The following is a 10,868-nucleotide window of genomic DNA, read 5'->3' on the forward strand; positions in this document are numbered from 1 at the left end:
TTAAACTTCTAATCAAATCTTAAATTCTAAAACTACAATTTGAAACTGTTCAAAATTACTAAGTTAAATCTATGAATTAAACTATTCTTATATTATCCAAATTTAACCATATCTTCAATTTTGATAAGGATATCTCATACCAATTAGAAAAATCGAATTTAGTCATTAAAAACGAGTTATGGTAATTATCCTAATCAAAATCTGGCCAAAAAATCGAAAAATCCAGCACCAGACGAGTCAACTCGCCGATTTGGCAAGTGAACTCGTCGAGTCCTCTATGGAACTCGTTGAGTTCATCTGTCAGACAGCAGAAAAATTGATTTCTTGTTCTTTTAGCAGTCCACTCTTGCACTAATTCAATTGAAAAAACATCCTAGGATCTGATACCACTGATGGGTTTTGAGCATAACTACATTCCTATGTGATCATGCAACCCTAATTGATTTGGATCTAAGTTTTTCTCTACTGAACATGAAAATTGAATACCAAAGCAATGAACCCTAAAACTAGCATACACAATTTTCGAAATCATGTATAAAACTAGGGTTTAGATGTTACCTCTCTTGTTATGTATAGGGCCATGACTCCTCCATAAGAGGCCTTGGACGAAATCTATAGGGCCATCCTATAGGATTTCGTCCACTCCTAATTAAGGAGTCTATCAACCCAGTTTTGCAACTATCAATGTTTTGCAAAACAATCCATCAATTATTAATCAGTTCCTTTAACCCCAAAATTAATATCAAATTAATTTCTGATTAATCACCAATTAATAATATGATTTCCAAATAATATATTAATCTTATAATATATTAATAAAATCATTTTGAGTACCAATTTATTATTCATATAATAAATCCTACTCTCTCTCTCTCTCTCTCTCCACTAGTCATCCTATTAAGTTTCATGATTGAAGGCAACCCAAAAGGAGCATGCTACATATCAAATCAAGTACATACCAATTATAATTATGGACTTAGACACTTAATCCAATAGCTACAAGATCACAATCGAGGAATTCTCAAGAAGATAAAGAAGATCAATAGGTATGTAATACTTTTCGTTTTCTAAAGTATGTTGCTATAACTAGAATAAACCTAGATTTTATTAGGTGCATGAACATATAGGAATTTTATCACACTTCCGCTGCTATATTCATGTGTTTAGATTGCTAGAAAACCCAACGAGAGGTTTGGATTAGCTTATCAGGTGTTAAGATGGAGTTTTAATAAAAGTGTTTGGATTAGCTTATTTGGTACCAAAACATAATAATATGATAAGTTGCTTTTTAATATATAATGATGAAGCAACCTATCAAAAACTCTTTATATTAAGTCAGTAAGTGATTTTAACATTCACATATCCAATCACTTTGTAACACCTTGATTTCCAGTTATTTTACATTTTGACCCTTGGTATGAGTATTGTTTGCAAATTTTGTAACATCCCAAAATCGAGACCAAAAATTTTTTGTTTGATTACATTACTTATAAAAATAGTTTACGGAAAACATCGTTGCTATCATTTCAAAACATCAAGTCACAAATCACAAGTATCGAAAACCATACATCAAATAGTAAAATGTCATAGTACAATCCCAGGGTTCTCAAAGCGGAAATCATATGTGTGCGATGCGCTGCTACCCTACCGACTCCTTCCCCTTAGTTGAAGAGGTACCTAAAACAAAAACTAAAAATGGTAAGCACGAAGCTTAGTGAGTTCCCCCATCATACCACATACCATACAACCATACATACTGTCGGGGCAGTTCTGGGGTGCCCAACCTACCCGTGTCAAGCCATTTTGGGGTGCTGACCTACCCATGTCAAGCCATTTTAGGGTGCTGACCTACCCGTGTCAGGCTATTCTGGGGTGTCTGCCTACCCTCCGGTCTATCTCACCCGGTCACGGTGACTATTTCAACCCCTACCACTATCACATAATAATATATATCATAATCATGCTGTCATACATATATGGGGTGTCCGACTTACCCTTCAGTCCTAATGACCGAATCGGGGACTATTCCCCTTCCTACTACCACTAGCACATAGAACATATCATACTGGCACATAAAACACATCTAATAATAGCAACCAGACAATTATCACATAGACAATTATATCTACTGTAATCAACTACTAGTGGGTCGGCCTTGGTGCCTTAGACCCACTTCTACTAAAAGGTAACTCACCTTAATGTCGTGTAGCGTCTGCACTGTCCTCAGTATGGAAATTAACTCTTCTCGACTCCTCAATCACTATACGACAACTTTTCTAAGTTATCAATTCATACTCATAACCCTCGCAAGGGTCACTCAAATCCCAATCAAGGTTAAAACCTTGGTCAAAGTCAACATCTGGTTTACTTGACTCGCCGAGTTGGTCCACCAAATCGTCGAGTCCCCATGACCACAAAACGGCATAATCCTGTCCCTACTCGTCAATTCTAGCAAAGCTTGACGAGTTCTCCTTCAACAACACAACAGCCTATCTTCAACCGACTCGTCGAGTTCGTCCTTGAACTCGTCGAGTTCATCTTTATCCATATGAAGGTGTTGAGTCTATGACTCGCCGAGTTCATCCTTGAACTCGTCGAGTCCGTCTTCATGTGGTTGGGACATTGCCTTGAACTCATCGAGTTCCTCCCTCTTCAAGTCCATAACAAACCTATAAAAGGCTAAGTGTTCCTTCCACTCAACCAAAGACCATTTACATAAGGAATTTGGGGAAAATGCGACCCGACTCGCCGAGTTGGTGCACCAACTCGCTGAGTCCCTCTTTGTCCAAAACTATTCAGTTGATTATAATGGTTCATAATGCATCAAAGCCCTAGATCTGGCCTCCTAGGGTCCATTTTATACGTAAAGCTACAAACTTGATGTCCATGCATGGGGCCTTTGGCTAAAAAAGCCATAAAAGGGGGTTTATATGTTGCATGGGTCTCCCAAGGCCATAAAGTTGGCACCTTTATGCCATGGGAACCCTTAATGGTTCCAGATCTGAAGTGCAACTCCAAGTATACATACAAATCCGAGTATAGCCTCTCAAAAGCTTAGAAAAGGTAGAAAATAGCCCCAAAACAAGATCTAAGAGATAGATGGTCAAGGTTCAAGCTTTTTACCTTGAATGAACTGAGAATGAAGCAAAACCTCTGGATATACTAGCTTCCACTTGAACTCCCAGGCTTTCTTCTTCTCTTCCAACTTCAAATCCACATAAAAGTCACCAAAAAGCTCAAGAACACTCAAAAGAGGCTTAGGGTTTTGAGTTAGGGTTTCTCTGGGTTGGGAGGGATGATGAGCGTTGGGTTGAGGGAAAATAAGACATTTAAATAGGGTGCAAACCCTAACATTAGGGTTTCATCCAAACATCTCCTACTCGTCGAGTAGGTCACTAAACCTTCGGGTCCAAAGTCGAGTCTACTCGACGAGTTGGACCTCCAAGTCACTAAGTCCTAGGGCAAAACATGAAAAATACTTGAAATGAAATACATACCATGGACCGAGTGTTACAAATCTCTCCCACTTATTTTAGACTTCGTCCTCGAAGTCTGCTACTGAATCCGGAAAAAGCTCAGGGTAGTGCTCCCTCATCTCGTCCTCCGGCTCCCAGGTCCATTCTGAGCCCTTGTAGTGCTGCCATTGCACCTTCACCAGCTCCACTCTCTTGTTCCTCAGATCCTTCGACTTCTTGTCGAGGATCACCACTGGCCACTCGATGTAGTTCAGGCTGTGATCCACCTGAATATCCTCCGCAGGCAACACTAACGAGTTGTCCACCAGACACTTCCGCAATTGGGAGATGTGAAAAGTATTGTGAATCTGACTGAGTTCGGCTGGCATGTCCAGCCTATATGCCACCTTGCCTAGCTGGGCTGCAACCCTGAAGGGTCCAATGTACCTGGGGCCCAACTTGCCCCGCTTCCTGAACCGAATGACACATTTCCAAGGCGACACCTTCAGAAGCACCATATTCCCGACCTGGAACTCCAGGTACAAACGACACCTGTCGGCATAACTTTTTGGACGACTCTGAGCAGTCTGAAGCCTGCTCTGCACCTACTGGATCCTATCCGTAGTCTTGAGTACCACTTTGGTACTTCCCATGACCCTCTGCCCAACTTCGCCCCAGCATATCGGGGTCCTACACTTCCTCCTATACAACATCTCAAAGGGAGGACGGTCAATACTCATGTGGTATCTATTATTATAGGAAAACTATGCCAGAGGGAGGTTATAACGTCCCAAAATTCAAGACTAAAAATTTCTTTTAAAATAAACATTACTTAAAGCAAAATCATTGGTTCAAAACATAATCAAAGTATTAGTTCCAAAACACATGTTCGTTATCAGAGTAAAACATTCCCAGGCTGTCTAATCTATGGTGTGTGCCATGCGATCACCCCGAGCTCTTCCCTCCGCTACCGGAAGCACCTGAAACCAAAACTGAAAACCGTAAGCACAAAACTTAGTGAGTTCCCCACCCTACCACATACCACGCATAATCACATACTGCACATATTGGGCCACGCCCTCTATCCTGGGCCTCGCCCCTACCTCGGGCCTCGCCCGCTACAACGGCCCCGCCGCTCCAGGTCCCGCCTGGCGTCGAGCCCCGCTCGGATACAGATCTGTTTCACTTAGGCCTCTCCTGTCACAGGGCCTTGCCCGCTAACGTATAATAACACATAAACATATCACAACACATAAGATAAACACATACTAACGGGTCCTGTCCAAAGGCCTCGCCTATCCTGGGCCTCACCCTTGTCCTGCTACTGATGGGTCATGGAACCCCGTCCATGCTTCTACTGATAGTGATATACGGGCCCAGCCCACACTCACTATTTCCCTAACTTGGGCCTCACCCCTGATCTGCTGCTAATGAGATGTGGAACACCATCCACACTCTGCTATAGGTGAGATATGGGACCTCGCCCACACTCACCTCCCTACCAGGCACATACATATATCGCACGGACAACAAGTATAAACTATCACATAAACCATTCCTTGGGCACCCGCCCACTATCATTGGACCTCGTCCTGAATATCATGCAAGCATACTGTGCCTAGGGCTAACCCCCGGGTCTTCTACTCATAACTACATGGGTCGGCATTGTGGCCGTAGACCCATTCACACAAAAGGGAAACTCACCTGCACTGGCTGAACTCGCTGACGATCCCACTAGCTGCTGGCCGGCAACTCTCTGAACTCCTGCTCCACTAGCTCCCCGAGCTACCAATATCAATGCAACACTTAGTCTAACTGACCCCCGAAAGACAACAAGTCAACTCTGGTCAAAGTCAAAGTCCTGGTCAAAGTCAACCTCCCAGGTCAACCCTACTCGCCGAGTCTGCCTACCGACTCGCTGAGTTCATAAGTTCAGAGTCTTTCCATTTGCGACTCGACTCGCCGAGTCTACTGATTTCCAAGTCCTGACCTGTCCAACTCACCGAGTCTCCACTCGACTCACCGATTCGAGTCTCAACTCGAAGGGTTTAGGGTTTCGCGACCTAACTCGTCGAGTCCAAGAACAGACTCGCCGAGTCCAAGACTACCTTCAACAGACTCGCCGAGTTGTTCTTCAAAATCGCCGAGTTCCTGCCCAACTTCATCTGACTCGACGAGTTGTTCATCCCACTCGTCGAGTTACTCCAAATCTTCATGCTACTCGCCGAGTCCACTCAAAGGACTCGCCGAGTCCATTCAGATCTTCAAACATGCAGAGGACTTTTGAGTCATGCATGGACTCCAAACTGTAGATCTACCCTTCCCAGCCTATTCCTCACGCAAAGTTGCAAACTTTACGTGTAGAGAAGGAGATCTAGGCGAAATACACCATAAACTAGGCTTTAAGGCAAAGAGGCTCCATAATCAACTCAAGGGCAGATACTTTATGCTTCACAAGGCCACAATATGCTTAGATTCGAAGTAGGAACTTCAGATCTGGCTTCTAACTCAAATGGATAACTAATCATGGTTAAAAAGCCCCAAAACTCACAACTATAGTAGATCTAAAGAAGGGAAACGGCCTCATACCTTCAATACCTCAGAAAGGTTCCCCAAACTTCAGATCTAAGGTCAATCCTTGAAGCTTCAATGATTCCCCTCTTTCTTCTTCCTTCAAATTACCCAAAAATGGCTTGGAAGCTTGAATGCACAACAATGGAGACTTAGGGTTCGTATTCTGTATAAGGGAGGCTCTAAGGAACCCTAATGGAGAGAATAAGGAGCTTAAATAGCGCCCAAAGTCCCGGATTTAGGGTTTTCCTCGTACACACCAGACTCGCCGAGTCGGTAACTTACTCCTCGACCCGGATCCCGCTCGGACTCGCCGAGTTGTCCCTTAAAGTTAGGGTTTCCTTTCCTTTCTTGGCCTTCCTGACTTTGGGTGTTACAACTCTCCCCCACTTAAACTAAACTTCGTCCTCGAAGTTTGCTATGGCCAACCGCCTACGATCTGCTTCCAATACCCCACCAATTATCCCAACACCAGCTGCCTACCTTCGCTGGTCTTCCACCCGGTCATTCTGACTAACATAATCCTCGCGGATAAAAACTTCGGGTCAACCCTAACCCTGAACAATTTAGAAACACAACTTACCCAACCGACAATCCTTCTGGTACTCTCCGAGTACTGCACTGAACTCATAGGGGTTCACCCCTTCTTTCCTTGTGCGATTTTCTTGCCTTCCCAAGGCAATGCTCCATAACCAACTAATTCCTTTGTCACTGTGAAGATCCTATCTTCACCAATCCATTACTCCCGCTACCTCCAGTACGGGTCATTATTGCTGGTATCCACTGGGCAATTCTTTCTACTATAATTTGGTGTCGAGCACCCCACGATCAACTAACTGAATTCCACCAAGACCGCTTATCCGCACTGCTACTGACTGAAAACTTCTGCTATTCCTCATCTGACTTCTGGATGAACTGATACCACCCTGTTCCTTACCAATCTACAAATATCTGGATTACCGGCTCCCACCGGTCGCTAGACCCAACACAACTCCTAGTCGCTCCCAGTGACTTTCGAAGAAACTTCGACCACCTATAACTGCTCAATCTATTCTGCCTTTCAGGCACTACAATCATGGGATCCCCGATCCCCTATCTTGACACTAAGGTCCCTACCAGGTCCCACCTGTGCTGCTAAACTCACGGGCCTCGCCCACGGGTCTCACCCCAACTATATCCTGGAGCGGCCTTTCCCAAGGTCTCACCTCTCTAGGACTATACAAGCAAACTCACTATCATTATCATCCACTACCCATTCCTGATCCCTGACTGATCACTAGGAGATAAGGGCCTCGCCCCAACTCCGCCAACGAAGCTACTATGGAATGCTACGGCTTACCCGCAGTCTCACATCACCTTCTACCACTGACGACTAGTGAATGTTATGGTTGCCCCGTAGTCTTACAACACTTCCCACCACTGACTGCTAGAACGAAAGCGCCCCATGCTATCAGTTCTCAAGATCCTCTTTATTACTCACTCGAGTCCAACAGGCGATCCTCCAACCTGAATCCCCAACCACATACTAACCATCGCCAATACATGCACTAGATGAGGGGGGTTTCTCAAACTCCCAACCCTGAACTCCTCGATCCATCGAACGATGAACTACTTCTTTTCCTTCTCGGAGGTCACACACTCATTCTGGGTCTGCGTGCTCCCACCTTTGCACACTCGGAGGATTCTCCCCCACTTCGATCCTGCTTACCCCTTGCTGCTCAATACTCAAAAGAAATCCCAATCCTTGCTACCATTCCATAATCAAGCTGCTGAGGATCCCAAGCTTACTATAGCCAGGGATCTAACCAATCCATCTCTAAAACTATACCACTCCAAACTAGCGAGACATACCAAGTGCCTCCCAAGCATGCTACATTTACTGCATCCTATGTAACCTTCTCCAATAGAGCACATCCCCTAATTACCATACAAATATTCGAGGTATGCAGATGGCATATAACATAATCACAAGCAAGTCACACCATAATACTATACTCATACCAAAATGGATGCAAAACCATAACAATATAATCATGCACAAATAAAAGAACTGAAAATGGAATTCGCATACCTGCAACGTCCGGTGCTGCTCGCGTCTCCAAGGCAGCCATCTGAAAAGCCCTGCCTCCCACCGCAGACGCCTCTGCACAGCCCTGATGGCCGTCTGTGATCCTCAAAGTTGCAGGGGCAGGTGTCATCACCCGTCCTGCTGAAAACAAACTGGGGCACTGGGCCTTCTTGTGGCCCCGCTGATTGCAGTGAAAACATATCAAGTCTGATCCCTGTGTGGCGGTAACAGTACAATCCTTTCTGAAATGACCAGTCCGACCGCACTTGAAGCAGCTAGACTCACCACTGCTACCACTCCTGCACGCGCCCCCGTGCGCCCTGCCACACTTCTCGCACCGGTTGCGGTCATGATAATCCCTCGATCTCAAATCCGATCCCTTGGGCCTTTTGCCCGAACCCGCGACTACCTGAACCTCATCCGACTTCCTCTTCCGGATCTGCTCCAAATCAATTTCCCTCTCTATAGCCCGAGAAATCATATCTTCTAGCGTCTTACAGCTGGATCTGCTCACGAACTCCCTGATGTCGTCCCTCAACATCTCATGGTATCGAGCCTTCTTCATCTCCTCATCCGCGACATACTGCGGTACAAGAAGAGCCCTCTCCCTGAACTTGGCGGTGATCTTCGCCACAGTCTCAGTGGTCTGCGTCAAATCTTGAAACTCCCATGCCAACTGCTGCACCTCAATAATTGGCGAAAACTCCGCCCTGAACCTGGCCGAGAAATCGCTCCAAGTCATCGCGTCCAACGCGACATCATCCCCCAAAGCATGACCAATCTCCTCCCACCAATCCCTCGCTCTGTCCTTCAGAAGGCAGGAGGTGAGTCTGACCTTGTCCCCCTCGGGACACCGGCTCTGCGTTGGCAACATCAGCTAACCATCTGCTGCTAGCGATGGGGTCCTTATCCCCATGATAATCTGGTGCCCCGCAAGACCTGAACTCTCAAAATGTCAAGGTACGCGCTCCCATCAATGCCATCATCTCGGTACGGAAGGTTCCCAGCCTCTCATCCAAGATCTCCAGTATACCCTCCTTGACCGTGCCAAAGATCACAAGAGTCTGGTCTAGAATATTGCGCGTAACCTCAGTTGATATCAACTCCCTTATTCGCTCCTCGAGCTGCTCGTCTCCCGAACCCGAGCCTGATCCCTCTCTGGCGCCTGATCTGCCCGCTGGTCTCTCTCTCAACGTCACCATGCTGAAAAAATACAATACATCCACTATCAGAATGCTTATCACTGCTGCGAGATCAAACACACACCCTACCAGGTTCCCGGTCTTGCCTCGGCCTTTCCCGAATCGAGTACGAATCCTATGCTTTCAGTAGTACGGGCCCATACTACCTTCCACATCCATCTGTACTTTCCTCAGGAATTGCTTCGACTCCACCAGGTCCCTTATCCACTACCACTGCTCCCAGCACTACCTCATCCTACGCTTACCCTAGGGAAACCTCTGACTCAACTCAAACTAGTCCTCAGCTGCTGAAGGTTTTCTGGTGAGCCAATTAGCCATTACCTGGATACCATCACATGTGACGAGGCTCAGATAATCCTTCGAGTAAAAGACTCGTCCCTACAATGGTTGGACTCAGACAAGAGCTGCGAAATAGGGCCAATTCCAGCACTCTGAGATTATTCAACCTTGATCACATGTGACATGACGTATCCACCTAATAGCTAATTCCCATCACTCGGAACCCCATATTGCACAAAGCAAGCAGCATTCAGACAAGGGGAAAATCTAATCACAATATACGCAAGCAATCATATCCACATAGCAGGAATCTGAACTAGCATGCAACACAAACTCATAAACTCAGGCATAACCTAAACAGGCTATACTACTACTGTCTAATCAGCACTATCATGCAGCTCAAAGCACATATAATAGGCACATAAGGCATCCTCCCTAGATCCTTAGTCCTAATCTAGCATGCTGCTCTACTAACTGATACTCATAACATAAACTTGTATGGGTATTTTGGGGTACTTACTTCAGCTCGGCTGATTGCATGCACCACACCCTTTTTCTCTTTTCAAAGTTCTTTTCTTTCTGAATTATTTTTGCTTTTCTAAAACTGTTTTCTTTCTCCAACTCTCTTTTTACAAAACTGTCTTTTCATTTTGAAAACTTCTATACCAATTCCTTAGTTTGAGTTCAGACACACCCGAGGGTGTGCCCGAATCCCTCAAACTAAGGCTCTGATACCAACTTGTAACGTCCCAAAATTTAAGACTAAAAATTTCTTTTAAAATAAACATTACTTAAAGCAAAATCATTGGTTCAAAACATAATCAGAGTATTAGTTCCAAAACACATGTTCGTTATCAGAGTAAAACATTCCCAGACTGTCTAATCTATGGTGTGTGCCATGCGATCACCCCGAGCATCAATACCATGCCCAAACCTGAGATGGACGCATCGTAATACACCATAAAATCATCCACGCCCTTCGGCAGGGATAAGATTGGCGCCTCACATAATCTCTATCTCAGCGTGTCAAATACGGCCTACTGCTCAGGCCCCTAACGAAATACAACGACTTTCTTCGTCTGCTGGGTCAAGGGCATGACTATCTTGGAGAAATCCTGAATGAATCTCTGATAATAGCCTGCCAATCCCATGAAACTCCAAATCTCAGATGGAGACTTCATAACCTCCCACCACATCACGGCCTCCACCTTAGCCGGGTCAACCAAAATCCCATTTTGGTTGACAAGGTGCCCAAGAAACTACACCTCGCACAACCAGAACTCACACTTTGTG

Source organism: Lactuca sativa, chromosome 3, assembly GCF_002870075.4.
Source record: "Lactuca sativa cultivar Salinas chromosome 3, Lsat_Salinas_v11, whole genome shotgun sequence".
NCBI classification, from domain to species: Eukaryota; Viridiplantae; Streptophyta; class Magnoliopsida; order Asterales; family Asteraceae; genus Lactuca; species Lactuca sativa.